The sequence below is a fragment of the Giraffa tippelskirchi genome, chromosome 2, assembly GCF_054371585.1.
Source record: "Giraffa tippelskirchi isolate mGirTip1 chromosome 2, T2T-mGirTip1v1.2.pri, whole genome shotgun sequence".
In the NCBI taxonomy this organism is placed as follows: domain Eukaryota; kingdom Metazoa; phylum Chordata; class Mammalia; order Artiodactyla; family Giraffidae; genus Giraffa; species Giraffa tippelskirchi.
Window position 1 is genome coordinate 121,771,365 of NC_137276.1, and position 17,042 is coordinate 121,788,406.

Sequence of the window (17,042 nt, forward strand, 5' to 3'; positions counted from 1 at the left end):
AGCAAAAGTGAAGTTGCTCAGTCGTGTCCAACTCCCAGTGACCCCATGGTCTGCAGCCTACCAGGCTCCTCCGCCCATGGGATTTTCCGGGCAAGAGCACTGGAGTGGGGTGCCATTGCCTTCTCCGTATCCACATACCAAACCTCAATATAATAATATGTATTTTAAAATAATTCTGGGAAAATAAATTATTAAGGAATGAAGTAGGTAAGTTTGAAGATGTTTTACATGAAATAAATTGATTTTTAAAAATTTGTACCTCTGTGTGTGTGCTTCTAAATGGAGACTTTCTGAAACATTATGAATTCAATAATTTGAAAAACATATTTCAGAAATCTTTGTGGAATACTTTCATTACTGGTGTTTGCCATTATCCTCTGCCTGCCTCAAAGGGTGCTGCAACAGAAAAATTTAGCTAATAAAGACAGTCCAGTGTTACTCGGAGTTCAGTGTACTAAAAATTCATGCTTAACTGAATCAGTGTATTACATGTGATACTTTAACATAAAACAAGCAAAATCACTGCCAAATAAGTGAATGAATATGAAGGGAGTTGGTGAGGGACAGGAAAGCCTGGCGTGCTGCAGTCCATGGGGTCGCAAAGAGTTGGACACGACTGAGTGACTGAATTGACTAATGAATTTGACAAGAACAGAGGTACAGATGTGTAATTCCTATATGATTATTATTTATACTTTCTTAAGCTTATACCTGAAAGGCCATTGCAAATTGCAGTGTTTTCTTTTTGTAATTTTCATTTTCTAATTGTTGATATCAGGAATATAGAAGCACACTTGCTTTTATATATTGATCATATTATATCCCAAGACCTTGTTTAATTTACTTATTAGTTGTAATAGCTTTAGACTAAATGATTTATGATTTACTTTGTAGACAATCCTGTCATCTGTGAATAAGAGTTTTAATTATTCCTTAAAAATATGCATGTCTTTTAGGTCTCTCTTGTCTTGTTGAACTGTCTAGGATCTCCAGTATAATTTTAGGGACTGAAAGACTGAGGAGATTGGAGACTGTTGTTTTTTCCAGTGTTCAGATTTTAACTATTTGATGTTCAGTTCAGTTCAGTTCAGTCGCTCAGTCGTGTCCGACTCTCTGCGACCCCATGAACTGCAGCACGCCAGGCCTCTCCGTCCATCACCAACTCCCGGAGTCTACCCAAACCCATGTTCATCGAGTCGGTGATGCCATCCAGCCATCTCATCCTCTGTCGTCCCCTTCTCCTCCCGCCCCCAATCCCACCCAGCATCAGGGTCTTTTCCAATGAGTCAACTCTTCGCATGAGGTGGCCAAAGTATTGGAGCTTCAGCTTCAACATCAGACCTTCCAATGAACACCCAGGATTGATCTCCTTTAGGATGGATTGATTGGATCTCCTTGCAGTCCAAGAAACTCTCAAGAGTCTTCTCCAACACCACAGTTCAAAAGCATCAATTCTGCGGCGCTCAGCTTTCTTCACCGTCCAACTCTCACATCCATACATGACCACTGGAAAAACCATAGTCTTGACTAGACGGACTTTTGTTGGCAAAGTAATGTCTCTGCTTTTAAACATGCTATCTAGGTTGGCCATAACCTTCCTTCCAAGGAGTAAGCGTCTTTTAATTTCATGGCTGCTGTCACCATCAGCAGTGATTTTGGAGCCCAAAAAAATAAAGTCTGACACTGTTTCCACTGTTTCCCCATCTATTTCCCATGGAGTGATGGGACCAGATGCCATGATCTTAGTTTTCTGAACGTTGAGCTTTAAGCCAACTTTTTCACTCTCCTCCTTCACCTTCATCAAGAGGCTCTTTAGTTCTTCTTCACTTTCTGCCATAAGGGTGGTGTCATCCGCATATCTGAGGTTATTGATATTTCTCCCGGCAATCTTGATTCCAGCTTGTGTTTCTTCCAGCCCAGCGTTTCTCATGATGTACTCTGCATATAAGTTAAACAAGCAGGGTGACAACATACAGCCTTGACGGACTCCTTTTCCTATTTGGAACCAGTCTGTTGTTCCATGTCCAGTTCTGACTGTTGCTTCCTGATCTGCATACAGGTTTCTCAAGAGACAGGTCAGATGGTCTGGTATTCCCATCTCTTTCAGAATTTTCCACAGTTTATTGTGATCCACACAGTCAAAGGCTTTGGCATAGTCAATAAAGCAGAAATAGATGTTTTTCTGGAACTCTCTTGCTTTTTCGATGATCCGGCGGATATTGGCAATTTGATCTCTGGTTCCTCTGCCTTTTCTAAAACCAGCTTGAACATCTGGAAGTTCACGGTTCACGTATTGCTGAAGCCTGGCTTGGAGAATTTTGAGCATTACTTTACTAGCATGTGAGATGAGTGCAATTGTGCGGTAGTTTGAGCATTCTTTGGCATTGCCTTTCTTTGGGATTGGAACGAAGACTGACCTCTTCCAGTCCTGTGGCCACTGCTGAGTTTTCCAAATTTGCTGGCATATCGAGTGCAGCACTTTCACAGCATCACCTTTGAGGATTTGATGTAGGTCTATCATTTAACTGTTTGATATTAGGTCTGTATGTTAGAGCTGCTTTTCACCAAATATGTGTATTTTCTTCTAACTCAAGTTTCCTTGGTGACTTTGGAACCAGAAAATAATTGTTGAATTTTGTCTAATATGGTTGCTCCATAAATTAAGATAAAATATGCTTTTTTAAAATTCAGTTTATCTAGTGGATTAATCGACAAAGTTGATCAGTTTTTGTATTCAAAAGATGGATTCCATAATGGCATACAATACTTTGTATAATATTTTTCTTCCTTTCTTTTTTTAAAGAACAAATTTTTATTCCAGTTAGAGACTCTTAATTGTGCTCCATCAGCATCAGGGTACATGACAGTCAGTGAATGACTATAAATTCAGCCCCACATTTTTATCCACTGCCCATCATGACACCTTTGCTCTCTGCTGAAGAAAAGGAGAAATCATCAATAGAAATTTCTGTCAGGTGGCATAAAAATGCACAACAAAAAACACAGCACAAAGTGCTGTCATGTGTAATTCCCCACAAGACTGGCACTGTATCATTCCTCAAACTACTGCCAGGCCTACTTATTTTGATAAAGGTCTTTGAGAGACCCCCAAACTGTCCCATAGCATGTGAGATCTCTTGTTTTCATGCACCTGTCTTCTTGTCAGCTTTTGAAGTGTGATGATTTCTTGCTCAACTTTGACGTTCTCCTTTGCCTTTTGCCTTTTCTTTTGACTTATTCATAGTTGATAATTTAATCATAGTTGTTTGTGGCAATCTCTGTGTGCATATCCTCCTTCATCTCTACATTTTGCAACTGCCTGATGCAATCTGAGCTTCTAATTTATCTGGAGAGATAGCATCAGTAGTAGCTACTCTAAAAAGAAATAAAATGAACACAAATATTCTCTACCTCACCTCCTCTTGACAAGATTTTCATTTGGGTGCTTATTTTAAATAAATTTACATATTTTAAAATGAAGAGAAAGGCAAATGCTATATGATATCACTTATATGTGGAATCTAAAATCTACAACAAACTAGTGAATATAATGAAAAAAAGCAGACACAGATATAGAGGACATACTGGTGATTACAGGGATGGGAGCAATATAAGAGTAGGGGAGCAGGAGGTACAAACTATTGGGTGTAAGATAGGCTAGAAGGATGTATTGTGCAACATGGGGAATATAGTCAATATTTTGCTGTAGCTGTAAACAGAGCATAAACTTTAAAAATTGCATTACAAAGTTTTTTTAAGGATGAAAGTTAGAAAATGTATGTTTTTAGAAAAAACAATTTAAAAGTATATGTGGTCAAAAATGAGAAAACCCAGTTAGTATTTTTATGAGGCTACCTTTTTGAAGATTTGGTCATTTTTTGGTGAACATTCTACTCACAATGGTTTTCCAAGAAAATCACGTTTTCCTGCAGTATCTTCTCTAAATATCTTGAATTGGCTAGGTTGAGATGATTCAAAAGACCCTGGTCACCATCACACCATAACGTCACATTTGACTTTATTCCCTCTGCTGAAGACAAGACATTTTAAAATATTACTTTTTCTTTAAGAGTAATTTGCTAATACTTTGCTCAAGATTTTTATCTATGTCCTTGAAGAACATTGATATGTATTTCTCTTTTCTTTGTAATGCCCTGTCTGCTTTAGTATCATTATAATGCTGATCTCCTAAAATGAGTAGAAATACCACTTTGTGTAGCATTCATAGTATGTCTTCCTTAAATATTTGAAAGAACTCAAATTCAAAGATACCTAGTACTATAGTTTTCTTTGTGAGATTTTTAATTATGAATTTTACTTCTATGGTAGATATATAGGACTGTACCACCTTATTTTTTTAAATATCAGTGTTACTACTTTGTATTTTTTAAAAAATTATCTCCTTAGTAGTAGACAGTTTCTAAAATGACTCCCCAACTCTTGCTCTTCACACACATGCATGTTATCTTCTCCCTTTCTATGAGCTGGACTTCATGTTTTCCCTTTTAAGTATAGAATAGGGCAATAATGAGATCACAGAATTTCCAATATTAGGTTATAAAAGACTGTGACTTCTCTTTTGCTGGCACTCCCACTCTCCCTGTGTTACTCTAATGAAGCCAGCCATCATGTTGTGTGTTGCCCTGTGGAGAGTCTCCCATGGTAAGGGATCTGAAGGCAGGCTTCCCTCAACAACTCAGGAACCCATGGACAAAAGGGAAGGGATAGTGGTCATAATCCAGGTGTGCAGAAGAAGGACAGCTGCACACCTTGGTGTTCAGACCGCTCAGGGAGGCCACGTGACTTGATACTGGCCTTGATACGATGTTGATACTGCGGGTGCTTAAACCTTCAGCAAACAGTGGTTGGGCTCTTGCTGGTTGTTCAGAAAGGTGCTGCAGCTGGTATGTCTTTGGCTATTAGAAGGCTGTCAAAATAAACCAGAAGTAGGAAGAAGAATCATTTTTCTTCTTTCCCATAGTTCAATCTTGTATAAGTGCTTTCTATTGGTAGAAAGTAATCAGTATCCAGAGGACAAGGGTTTGAAAACTGTTTATAGAAGTCCATCCTTAGCATTACAGAGAAGAATACAGAAAGGTGGGCTATAATCAGAGATACAGTGGTATATTGCTCAATATTATTCTTGTTGTTGTTGTTGAATTGCTAAATCATGTCCAACTCTTTGCAACCCCATGGACTGCAGCATGCCAGGCTTCTCTGTCCTTCACTATCTACTGGAGTTTGCTCAAACTCATGTCCATTGAGTAGAGGACAACATCCAACCATCTTATCCTCTGTTGCCCCCTTCTCCTCCTGCCCTCAATCTTTCCCAGCATCAGGGTCTTTTCCAATGAATCAGCTCTTCACATCAGGTGACCAAAGTATTGGAGCTTCAGTTTCAGTAACAGTCCTTCCAATGAATATTTAAGGTTGATTTCCTGTAAGATTGACTGGTTTGATCTCCTTGTACTTCAAGGGACTCTCAAGAGTCTTCTCCATCACCACAATTCAAAAGCATCAATTTTTTGGCCCTCAGCCCTCTTTATGATCCAGCTCTCACATCCATACATGACTACTGGAAAATCCATAGCTTTGACTACATGGATCTTTGTCGGCAAAGTAATGTCTCTGCTTTTTAACACACTGTCTAGGTTTGTCATAGCTTTTCTTTTAAGGAGTGTCATTTAATTTTATGGCTGCAGTCACTGTCCACAGTGATTTTGAAGCCCAAGAATATAAAATCTGCCACTGTTTCCACATTTCCCCCATATATTCGCCATGAAGTGATAGGACTGAATGCCATGATCTTCATTTCTTGAATGTTGAGCTTTATAAAAATAATTTAGATATAGAATATTGCCACTAATTGAACACAAATGGAAACAAATGAACCTAGCCATATTTCGTATTGGTAACATTACTAAAGAATGAATTTCTAGCGACCTTATTGTGTAATTGAAGCAAATGGATGAATTCAAGGTAGAAAGTACAGTAAAGAAATTTAAATAATCTCTAGGTGATTTTATTAATTATAGTGAAAGTGAAAGTGAAAGTCACTCAGTCATGTTTCGACTCTTTGTTACCCCATGGACTCCATGGAATTCTCTAGGCCAGAATACTGGAGTGGGTAGCTGTTTCCTTCTCCAGGGGATCTTCCCAAACTAGGGATCGAACCCAGGTCTCCCAAATTGCAGGCGGATTCTTTACCAGCTGAGCCACCAGGGAAGCATTAATTATAGTAAGTTATTATTAATATGCATGTGTGTGCTCAGTTGCTCAATCGTGTTCGGCTCTTTGAGACCCTAATGAACTGTAGCAACCCAGGCTCTTTTGTCCATGGGATTTCTCAGGCAAGAATACTGCAGTGAGTTGCCATATCCTCCTCCAGGTGTTCCTCCTGACCCAGGGATGGAAGCCACATCATCCATGTCTCCTTCATTGCAGGCGGATTCTTTACCACTGAGCCATCTGGGCAAATATTATTAATATTTTGAGACTTTCCCAGTGTAAAGCAAATATGAAATAATTATCAGCAATAAAGTGTTCAGGATAATAAAGATATACAACTAATGGGTGATAAACCAAATGCAAGCCCAGACTGTCTTGCTTTAAAGAGAATAAAAAGCGAGAGTGAAAAAATATACAATTTCACACTAAAGTAAATTATTCATTTGTAATAAGAAACTACTGTGATAGAACAAGATAATTAACTGTACGACATCAGTGAGTTAATTAACCTCTCTGTGCAACAGTTTCCTCATTTTAATATGTAGATATTAACAATTCTGGAGAAGGCAATGGCACCCCACTCCAGTACTCTTGCCTGGAAAATCCCATGGACGGAGGAGCCTGGTGGGCCGCAGTCCAGGGGGTCGCTAAGAGTCGGACACGACTGAGTGACTTCACTTTCACTTTCATGCATTGGACAAGGAAATGGCAATCCACTCCACTGTTCTTGCCTGGAGAATCCCAGAGATGGGGGAGGCTGGTGGGCTGCCATCTATGGGGTCGCACAGAGTCGGACACGACTGAAGCAACTTAGCAGCAGCAGCAGCAATAACAATTCATCAATGCTTGTGAAGAGAATTAACTGAGAAAACCATGTGTGTCAATAATGTTAGATATAATTATTATTATTACTACCTGAAGAAACCAAGACTTCTGGAAAATTCCTTATAGAAAAGACCTCAGGTGACTGCCTCAAATGGTAAAAACATAATTCCTATAAGTTTCAATAAAATGTCATACAGATTCACCTCATTTCAGGGGTAGTAAACATCATCACAGGAAGTTAAATATCACCACAAAAGAGTGAAGCAAACCCTTAATTACTGGGTGTATAAGCAAACATAATCCTGAATGCGCACAAGTAGAAATGTCATCAAGTCAGGTAGCTGAGTAAGCACTGATTTGTTGCATTAATCTTTAAAATCTACTTTATTATTGTTACTATACTACTTCTAAACCCAAAATGAATACACAGAGAATATCAAAAATATTTATTGAGTTTAATTATTCTCTTACTCTTTTGTTTTAAAAGCAATATTCCATGGAGTACTTTAAAGTTTTTTATTTTCCTTTTTGCATATCAATGTTTTTTTAATTTCACAATCATAAGAAACAAAATTTTAGTAATATAAAATGCTTACTTAAAAAGGTATATGCAATTATAAACACAAAAAATTAAGAAACAATCCTGTAGTGTTAAATTTATATCATTGTAAACTCATGTATGTATTTTTAAAATATGTATTTTTTTTTAGCTCTGTACATTAAAATAGACTAACGTCAATGAGTATGCACCAATTTTTTTTCTCTACTTTCATTCCTCACTAAAGGAATCCAGGACTCCTTGAAAAAATGGTTATCTCAAGTTTTCAGACCGAAAAGATATATGTGTACAGAAAAAAATTATGGCAGAAACTATATTAAGGTGTCAATGTACCGATCTCAGCAATGTAGAGGTGTGATTTTTTTGTTATTATTTTCCTTTTGTATTTCCAAACATTCTAGAGTGTATATATATACTAGTGAAAGTTGCTCAGTTGTGTCCAACTCTTTGTGACCCCTTGGACTATACAGTCCTTGGAATTCTCCAGGTCAAAATACTGGAGTGGGTAACCTTTCCCTTCTCCAGGGGATCTTCCCAACCCAGGGATCGAACCCAGGTCTCCTACATTGCAGGCGGATTCTTTACCAACTGAGCCACAAGGGAAGTCCATCTGGGGATAAACATTAAAAGTTTTAAAATTTTTCTGTATTCAGCCTTGAAAGTGAAAGTGTTAGTGGCTTAATCATATTCAACCCCTTGTAACCTCATGGACTGTCACCTGTCAGTCTTCTCTTTCCATGGAATTCTTCAGGCAAGAACACTGGCATGGGTTGCCATTTCCTTCTCCAGAGGCTCTTCTCGACCCAGGGATCTAAGCAGGTCTCCTATATTGCAGGCAGATTCTTTACAGTCTGAGCCACCAGGGAAGCTATGCTTAACCACCTCAGTTTTTCTGGCTGTAGTACTTAAGCTATATGATCCTGGCGCAGTTATTTAACCTTCTGAAAACTCATTTTAATCATTGATGAGAAGAAAATAATTCTGGTCTCATAAATCCATTATTTGGACTGGTCTGTATGTAAATCACTAGAGCTTTCCTTGTAACGTAGTTGGTAAAGAATTTGCCTTCAATGCAGGAGACCTGCGTTTGATTCTTGGGTTTGGAAGATCCCCTGGAGAAGGAAATGGCAACCCACTCCAGTATTCTTGCCTGGAGAATCCCATGGACAGAGGAGCCTGACAGACTACGGTCCATGGGGTCTCAAGAGTCGGACACAACTTAGTGACTAAACCACCATATGTAAATCACTAGCATAGGACCTGGATCACAGAGTAAGTGCTTAATAAATGTTCACGATTACTGTTATCATTACCATTGTCATTATTTTTATAACTCACCTCTCAAAAAATTATCAGTCTTGCTGGTAACATTTCTATTTCCTGCAAGATAACGTAAATTCTGCAGGGACAGAGATGATGACCATTTTTTTTCCTATACTCTTTTTAAAAATACGTTCATTTGTTTTCCCCTATTCTATAACTTACTTTAGAACAAAGATTCTCCATCCTGTATATTTTCTATGGACTGTTTTATTAGCATTAAAGGATTTTCCCCTCAAGTTATTGTTCAATACATTTTTTCTTTGCTGGAATACAAACAAGAGTGTGGTGGTTGACAGAACTTGCCCAAGTTCTCTAGTATTCATTGAGCCTTGAATATGTATCCAAAATGATTATTTCTGGATAGCCAATGAAATTTAAGCCAATCCTTAAACTGAGTAACTCTATAGACAATAAGTAAGATGAAGCTTCTGGGTGGAGCTTAAGCACACTCACTATTGAGTACACTATTCTGGCATGTTAATTAAGTTTACTTTCTGTGTTTCTGAAGACAGAGGAGTATGGGAAGGACATCATGAGGAGAAAATAGCCTCATTTTCTAAACCTTTTAGCACATTATGTTTATACACCTCTCCCAGATAGTTTTCAGGAGCCATAGAGAATAATATGGTTGAACTCAGATGAAAACTTTCACTTTTGGTATGTTTAGAATTTTATAAATTCTGATGTGTGTATGCAACCATTTGATCTGGAGAAGTAAGTTCCAGGATTCAGCTCTTTTTTTCTTTGATTGATTCATTTTTTTTAAAATAAGCACTGTACCTTTTGTCTAGGGCTTCCCTTGTAACTCAGTAGGTAAAAGAATCTGCCTGCGATGCAGGGGATCCACGTTTGATCCCTGGGTCAAGAAGATCCCCTGGAGAGGGAAATGGCAACCCACTCTAGTATTCTTGCCTGGTGAATCCTATGGACAGAAGAGCTTGGGCTACAGTCCATGAGGTCAGCAAGAGTTGGACACGACTTAGTGACTAAACCACCACCACCATCTTTTGTCTATTTATTGTTTATAAATGTTGATTCCTTGTTTGTTTGCTTTCTAGTTTATATATTAATAACAGAAATCATGGTTTTAAAAATCAGCAAAAATAAGCAAGGAGGCATTTGAGCAGCTTTTACATAAAAAATGCTTTGTTTAAGTAGCATTAATGTCAAAAGAGTGGCAGCTGTTTGAAACTCTCATCTGAAATGTTGTTTAGTATTTAACTTCACCAACATATCAGAGATCATCTGACCCTGTGTTAGTTATATACTATTAGGCCATCATCTGGGGATCCAGAGTATATACTAAAGGCATGTAAGGAAGTCTTCAAGGAAATGCTGTATAAGCAAGCTGATTGGCATGTGCCCAGGGTTAACCACAAGAGACATGATATGCAGAAATGGAAGGAGGGGAAGACTTCAGGATGTCATAGCAACTAACTGCCTGCCAGAGTAGCTCTGATGCTGACCTGCAAAAAAATGTTTGGCTCTGTATAACCTCTTGGGGATGTTTTCCTATAATTTCTTTGATTATTTTATTCCCTCCATTGAAAAAACTCTTTTTCTAAAGATGGCATATTATTTCTCCTTTATTCAACAATGAATTCTTTATTAAATGCTACCAGGCAAACAAGGAGTCTGCCCCCACAGAGTTTACATTCTATTGGTGGAGAAAATTAACAAATTAACATCAAATCAATGAATAAATGAACAATTTAAGATCAGGAGAAGTGCTCTGAAGGAGATAAATAGGAGTGATCTGGGCAGATAGGAGGGATGGGGCTGTGTGGTCACAGAGATCCTCTCTGAAGAGGAAACATCTGCTTAGAGACTGGAATATTGAAAAAGGAAACAGCCACCCTGAATGTTGAGGCCAAAGTTTCCCGGCAGAGCTAGCATAAAAGAGCAAAATTCCCTGCCGCAAAATACCAACAAATTCAAGAAATCCTATGAGACATTTGGGATTGATGGGTAAGCTGTAATTTAATTCAAAGCTGTTAGATTAACAGTGGTCTGTAGGCAGGACTTCCTTGGCACTCCCAATGAAGATCGATCCCTGGTCAGAGAACTAGATTCCACATGCCTCAATGAAGATCCCACATACTACAACTAAGGGCCGGTGTAGCTAAATAAGTAAATAAATACCAGAAGCAAAAACCCCCACAGTGGTCTGTGAGCAATGGCAGACAATTTTGCTTTCATTCTTTGGGCACTGTAGAGTTATTGAAGAGTTTTAAGCAGTAGAACAATTTTTTTTTTTCTCATAGTTGCTTTTTGCTCTACAACTTGTGAGTTCCTTGGTTATTATTTCTATGAGTCCTGGAGCTAATTACTTTTTAAACATTGGCCTTAAAGGGATTTAGTTGTGCAAGTAATAAGCAAAAGGATGATAGATTGAAGGGAGAAAAAGAAATATTTAATTTTAATATTTTTGTGTGGGAAAGAAGTGACAAAGTTCATAAACTGAGAAAAGTAAAGTAAATTAATAGCAATATGTTAGAGAAATAGACGAGCTGGAAGTATTGACCAATGGATCAACATCCCAGAGGAAATAAGAGGGAAGAAGATTCAGAACACTAGCAAAGAATCAGATGTGGATAGAAAGATTGGTGATTTAGTCGCAAAGTTGTGTCTGACTCTTTGAGACTCCATGGACTGTAGCCCACCAGGCTCCTCTGTCCATGGGGATTTTCCAGGCAAAAATACTGGAATGGGTTGCAATTTCCTTCTCCAGGGGATCCTCCCCACCCAGAGATTGAACTTGGGTCTCCTACATTGCAGGCAGATTCTTTACCAACTAAGCAACCAGAGTAGAAGGATTGGAGATGCATACAAAGAACACTGGTGCTTCCTCCTAGACAAAACAAAAAGAGGCAAAGACATATTTTAGCCAGATACATTTTTAGGGTAGTAAAACAGACAAAAGCAGCTAATGAAGGCATTCTGGCTTCGCATTTTAAGGGAATGTAGTTCTATCTTGCTTATTTTTTGAAATTTTGCTACTGTCCTTGAAAATTTAGGTGGTCCTTCTTTATTACCATGATTCTGTTTATACGTCCTTGGTTCACACATCTAATAGCATATTGGTCAAGTCAATGACTTGTCTTTTTATGTTTAAATATTCATCACCTAACACAGAGGCAAATTGACATCTCTTCCTATAAGGGAGTTAGAATTAGTCTTTCAGAGAATGAAGCTGATTTAAAATAACCAATGACCAAATATGCAGGAAAGAAGATAAAAGAGACAGAGAAGTTAGGGGGTTCACTGAGAAACTCTGGTTCTACTGAACTTGAAAGAACGCTTTCTTATAAAGTCCAGCATTAAATTTGTCTCCTTAGTATTTCAATGTGGAACAGATGGAGAGCTGCCAGAATATAAAATAAGTACAGTAGAATTCTTGTGAAGGAAATGCAGTTCTTTTCATGTGTTTATTCTTACTAATATCCTGCTTCTAATCCTTTCACTTCAGCTTCACAAAATTATGACCGACTGTCAAGATGGGCAGATATGCTATTGTCATATCAACCAACCAAGAGCTGTGTTGGTTTGTTTTCAGACCGAATGAGTTACATATCAAGATTCTCAGTTTTATTGGCTGATGCATGATTATACCAAAAAATAACAATAATAGTACTTTTTAGATAAGATTGAGTAAGTAATGGAAAGTGAAGGCTAGGCCTATGCTGATCAGAGTCAAGAAAAAAAATGTGCACATGTGTGTGTTATTCAGGCAAAAAAAAGACCTAAAATTAAATGATTTTATTTCTCAATGATAATCGGTATCACTTAAAATGTGTCAGACCTTACTCCTAAAGAGATCTGTCTCCTAAACACAGAAATCTTAGACATTCATAATACTTACCACAGAACTAAATGAACATCTAAGTATAAATATATATGTGTGTGTGTGTGTGTGTGTGTGTGTGTGTGTGTGTATACACACATCTACTCATTTAGTTCTCACAACTTTATGAGGAAAATATTAATTTGTAGTCTGCAGAGAAGGAAAAAGAGGAAGTAAGAGATTAGGTAGGTTCCCATGGACACATGGCTAGTAAGTTGGAAGTCTGGAAATTAACCCCAGACAGCTCAGCTTCAAAGCCTGTCCTATCAATGATTTAGTGATATTGGGGGCTACTCTTTTCTTCCTTAGGGAGGGGGTTGGGAGAGGAAGGATAAGTATAAAACTGTTAACTACCTAGGTCACCTCAGGCAAGTCTCGAGTTTCCTGTGTCTGCCCCAAAGCTCCACGACTCCACTGGGGATAGTTTATCACATAAACCACAAAGAATGCTTCCTTCATATCTCAGTCAGTAAAGAATCTGCCTGAGATGCAGGAGACCCACTTTCAATCCCTGGGTCAGGAAGATCCCCTGGAGGAGGAAATGGCAATGCACTCCAGTATTCTTGCCTGGGAAATCCCATGGATAGAGGAGTCTGGCAGGCTACAGTCCATGGGGTAGCAAGCGTCAGACATGACTTAGGGACTAAACCAGTTGTTTATCATACACACCAATCATATACACCAATTTAGAACATATTTCTGAGGTGCCTCTATAGTGCAAGCATCATTTAACTCTCTGCATAACAATCACTACAAATAATAGAATGTATTCTTCCTAGTAGATCAGGCTCAGGCTGGTTCTTTCCCCAAGTGGATGTGTTGCAAGAGAGGCAGGGGAGTGTCTGAGCTGCACAAAAGTACCCACGTATTTGGAAACTCATCAGATTCCAGAGCAAGCAGGAGACAGACGAGCCAGAAGACAGAAGAAAGGATTTAGATTTTCTTCGTCCTCTGAGCATTTTAACATGGATCTGAGGAGAACCTGCCCAGCAACCTTTCAAAAAAGGAAGCAGTGGGGGAAAGCCACACACTTGTGGCTGGTGAATTTAGAACATTTTAGCTCAAACACGGCAAATCTTTGTTTTCAAATGTGAGGAGGTCACCCAATATTATTGACTGTGCCATATAATTGATAACTACCTTTCTAGTCTTTAAAATTTTACAAATTTTTACTTGTCTTTTTCAAGTTTTCTTTTAATATCATTTTTTTTAACTGGCGTCTAATCTTGGTAGGCAGTATTCTACATAGGAATGTTCTCCCAGGACTGGTATTCACTTCTCTCTCTTGATTAGAGTTGGAATTACTTCTAATTGCATTTCTAAGATTCTCAGCTCTTCCATTCCCCTAGGCTCTAGGCTAGGGTCATCATTTTAAAATAAAATCACAAACATTTTTGGAAAGCCTAAGATCCCTTAAAACTTAAATCTCTTATAAAAGATTGTAGAATTCTGAAAGGAGGCCAAGGGTGGGTTAGGGAAGTGTCTCATTCGTCGTTTTCTAGAAAACAGGAGACTTTTGTGTGTGTGTGTGTGTGTGTGTGTGTGTGTGTGTGTGTGTGTGTTGTACATTTAAGACTCTGAGAAGATGAGGTGCCTGCATAAAAATACATGTTTCATTCTGGAGCTGTTTTCCCTGAGAGAATATCTGTTGACACCATTTAGAGGGTGTATCTGAGTGAGATATCTCTCTTACAAGAAAATCCCTAAACAGTTGACTGTGTGATAAGCATATACTCCTCATTTGTCTCTTAGCAATATGATGTCACTCTTGATGAAAGTGAAAGAGGAGAGTGAAAAAGTTGGCTTAAAACTCAACATTCAGAAAACTAAGATCATGGCATCTGGTTCCATCACTTCATGGCAAATAGATGAGGAAACAGTGGAAACAGAGGGAGACTATTTTTCTGGGCTCCAAAATCACTGCAGATGGTGATTGCAGCCGTGAAATTAAAAGACACTTACTCCTTGTAAGGAAAGTTATGACCAACCTAGACAACATATTGAAAAGCAGAGACATTACTTTGTCAACAAATGTCCATCTAGTCAAGGTTATGGTTTTTCCAGTGGTCATGTATGGATGTGAGAGTTGGACTACAAAGAAAGCTGAGGGCCGAAGAACTGATGCTTTTGAACTGTGGTGTTGGAGAAGACTCTTGAGAGTCCCTTGGACTGCAAGGAGATCCAACAAGTCCATCCTAAAGGAGATCAGTCCTGAATATTCATTGGAAGGACTGATGCTGAAGCTGAAACTCCACCTGATGCTAAGAGCTGACTCATTGGAAAAGACCCTGATGCTGTGAAGATTGAAGGCAGGAGGAGAAGGGGATGACAGAGGATGAGATGGATGGCATCACCGACTCAATGGACATGGGTTTGGGTGGACTCCGGGAGTTGGTGATGGACAGGGAAGCCTGGCGTGCTGTTGTTCCTGGGGTCGCAGAGTCGGACACAACTGAGCAACTGAACTGAACTTCTTTTCCAAGCTGAGGCCCTGACTCCCATAAGTTTTCAGGTGGTAACTCACTCTGCAGGGACTCCCACTATTATGACTGCGGTAGAACCCAGAAAGCCTGTGGTCAGAAAGACATGCTCTAACTACTGACAGGATGAACTAGGCATACCAGTTCGGATCATGTCAACCAAAAACATAGTGTGACTAAAGCTAAAGCTTATATCCTGACCCTAACAGTCCCCAAAATTATACTGCCTGGAAGTTAAATCTCTTCTTCCCTAAAAAGTGGCTGATTCTAAGCAAAGATCATTATCAAGTTTAGTCGTGGGCTTTAAAACTCTATGCCTGTAAAAGAGCTGAAGTTTAGAATATATACTTCCTCTTTTTCAAAGCTTTCTTGCTAAGGGGTGGGGATCAGCTCAGCAGGATGACACGTAGAGTGGCTTTTCAGCTGTGAATAGTTCTAATTTCAGTTGCTCTTTCATTCTCTTTATCCTTAAGTTGAGATGTATGGTGTCTGTTTAGAGATCTAACCACGATTTTAAAACTTTAAAAAATTTTATTCTGCAAATTAAATATCAAATTTAAATGTATGTATTTTTAAAATCTCAAAATAAGAATAGCAGTGAGATTAAATTGTGAGTATTGGAGTGTAGGAAGCATTATATCTGGGCTAGATCTCAAGCAGTAATTTGGAATTAGAGACGGGCTAAGTAAATAGGTTTTATCTGTAGTGCTTGTGTGCGTGCTCACTTGCTCAGTCATGTCTTTCTTTGACCCCATGGACTATAGCCTGCCAGGCTCCTCTGTCCATGGGATTCTCCAGGTAGGAATACTGGAATGGGTTTCCGTGTCCTCTTCCAAGGGATCTTCTCAACCCAGAGATTGAACCCATATCTCCTGCATCTCCTGAATTGGCAGGCTGATGGATTCTTTACCACTAGTGCTGCCTGGGAAGACTTTTATCTGTAATAATTTAAATGAAATACCTTACTTGGATATATTTAAGTATGAAGGCTGTTAGATAACTTCCACTTTTAAATCTAGTTGAATCTAGAAATAATGTAATTAACATGTTAGCTAAATCTCACTTATAATAGATCAAAATGTTGACTTCAATGAAGATCTTTTCTTCATTCTAAACAGGCATTAATTCTTCATGAACAAAACATTCAGTTAATTATTAAGGATTAATGCAAGCATGAGCTTTTTCTTCTGTGCCAAAGGATGGTTTTCAGCGTGTTAGTCATATAATTGTTACACAATAGTTATCTTTTTTAGATAGGTGAGCACACACAAACATACTTTGCTGGAAAAAAAAATAGCTTCTGTTGGAAAATGTTTTTCCCAGCTAATCAAATTACCTTCAGTAAATACAGAGGGGTGTTTAAAAGTTTTAATCAAGGGACTTCCCTTGCAGTCCAGTGATTAAGAGCTGGTGCTTTCATTGAGGTTGCCAAGGGTTCAATCCCTGGCTGGGGAACTAGGCTAAGCCACTCAGCCTGGCCAAAAATTAATAAATAAAACAAGATTTCAATCAAACTATGAAGTTGCCATAAGAATAAGAGAAATACAAGACTTTCCAAGCCACTTCTTTCTAAAGTATTAATCTATATGATTGGTATGAAAACAAGACATTAGTTATGATTAATATTTTCCATATTTTAAATGAAATATCAAAATAAAATTAATTAGTGGAAAATAATGGAACGAAAATGCCTTTCTCCAGCATAATTTATCACTTTCACACAGTTCTTCTATGTCTTAGAAGAAAATATGAGAGAAACTGGTTATAATCAATCAAATGAATT

At 38.3% G+C, this 17,042-nt stretch overlaps 1 long non-coding RNA gene across 1 annotated transcript in view; it reads right to left on the minus strand.

Moving 5' to 3' along the window:
• LOC145538467 (uncharacterized) overlaps nucleotides 1-17,042 on the minus strand; it is a 153,496-nt gene that overhangs the window by 96,594 nt on the left and 39,860 nt on the right. The gene's annotated exons all lie outside the window — the stretch shown is intronic.